The 2,030-nt window shown below is 42.1% G+C and overlaps 1 pseudogene; it reads left to right on the forward strand.

The window, feature by feature from the left end:
- Window positions 1–530: 530 nt before the first annotated feature.
- On the forward strand, window positions 531–1,229 carry LOC102487648 (MICOS complex subunit MIC27 pseudogene; annotated as a pseudogene).
- Window positions 1,230–2,030: the final 801 nt, after the last annotated feature.

Here is a 2,030-nt window from a genome sequence, read left to right on the forward strand (position 1 = left end):
TTTATAGATACCCATTAAAGTTTGTTCATAGTGTTTATTCAAGTCTTCTGTATTCTTACTGATTTTCTGTCAATTATTGAGAAAGGAGTGTTGAGGTCACCAAGTATAATGTAAATTTATCTATTTCTTCTTTTAATTCTGTCAGTTTTGGCTACATATGTTTTGAAGTCCTAATGTGTTTTCTTGAAAAATTGATCCTACTAATATTATGAAATGTCCCTATTTGTTTCTAAGAGTATAGCTTATTCCAAAGTCTACCTTGCTTAATATAGTTATGTATTGCTTAATGATAAGGATGTTTTCTGAGAAATGAACCATTAGGCAATTTCCATTATTATGCAAACATCAGAGGGTGTACTTACTCTAAAAGGTATAGCCTTTTATCAAGGAGTTTGGAGGAAGGGGGAGCTCCAGCAGGCTGAGGGTACCCCATCAGGAAGAAGAAGCTCAAGGTTTACTTTAGAGAAGAAAGGGTTAGATAAGCGAAGTGTCGAAAAACTTGAGCGGAGAGGGTCATAGATACAGCGGCCATTAGGATGGGAAAGCTGACCACCACACCTACAGGTCTAATATACACATCTATAAGTGTATATGCGGCCAAAGAAGAGGAATCCAGAAAGCAGCTAATGAAACCAGAGCAGCTCCACATAAATACTGTACCACCTCTCCAATCTAAATATGTTGAAGAACAGCCTGGTCCTTTACAAATAGGCTTTGCTTCCATCCGCACTACAACTAGTCATATTGGCTGGTGCAAGGGTGTTTATATCTTCGTGAAAAATGGGATAATTGTACAGTACAGTTTGGAAAAGATGCATATGTCTATCTGAAGAATCCTCCTTGAGATTTTCTTCCAAAAATGGGAGTGATTACCGTTTCAGGATTGGTGGGCTTTGTTTCAGCCAGGAAAGGACCGAGGTTCAAGACAATTGCTTATCCACTGGGACTGGCCACTTTAGGAGCAACTGTTTGCTATCCAGTTCAGTCAGTAATAATTGCAAAGGTAACCGGAAAAAAAGGCATATGATACAACTCAGCAAATTTATGAAGCAGTTAGATCATTGTGGACAAAAAGAAACCAAAAAGAGTCACTTCCTGAACCTAAAGAAAAAACTAAGCTAGGAAGCTCGGCTGAAATAGAAACACCTGCAGAAACAACTCATATCCTGAAAGATTCAATGCCTTTGCCAGGAGAACTCAGCTCAGAAATAAAGACCAAATCAGAATAAAAAAAAATTTAAAAAAAATAAAAAAGATAAGCGAGGTGTCTGGCTCCTCAAGGCCTCAGGTTGCTTTTATTATTTCAAAGGTGGGAGAGACAGAGGCTTAGCAGAGGCCTGGGAAGTGTCAGCAATTAAACAGATGACCTTGGGTTATTGTGAGTTCCAGACATCTCCACACCATGAAGAGGAGTGGTCAGGAGAGGCCTGGTACAGGCCCCAGTATAGCTGCCCACATCATTCCCCCCTCTTGTGCCTCCTCAGTTACATTCAAGGAAGATCAATCAACAGAAGGATGGTATAAGTAACTTCCCAGGGTTGTGGTAAGCAGCTAGTACTTTATAGCATCAAGACTGAAGCTTATAAATCACATAATCAGATTAAAGACACAGGGTCCAATAGCCAGGGCCAAAAGGACAGCTATGAGGGGACCCAGGAGAGGTAGTAGCCATGCAGCCCATGTCAGAAGTCCATACCAGCCTGTCCAGGAATCTGCTAGTGCTTGTCGTTGTTGGGAGACTAAATCTGTAAGTTTCCGGGCCATGTCTCAAACTACTCCTGATTTGTTGGTATAGAAACAACATTCTTCTCCCAAAAATAAAAAGAGCGGGACCAGCAGTTAGTGTAATGGCTATGTCGCTGGACTCCCATGTAGTCGACCATGGTTTGTGTCCTGGACCCAGTGGCTTAAAACTCACACCGGGCGCGTGTGCGTGTGTGTCCACGATCCCGAGAGGAGAATGGAGGAGAAGGGATTGCGGCGTGGCCATCCCCCCTGGGGGGTGATTCTCACTTTCTGTCTCTCTGTCT

Source organism: Tupaia chinensis, unplaced genomic scaffold (genome assembly GCF_000334495.1).
Source record: "Tupaia chinensis unplaced genomic scaffold, TupChi_1.0 Scaffold142262_1, whole genome shotgun sequence".
Classification (NCBI taxonomy): Eukaryota; Metazoa; Chordata; class Mammalia; order Scandentia; family Tupaiidae; genus Tupaia; species Tupaia belangeri.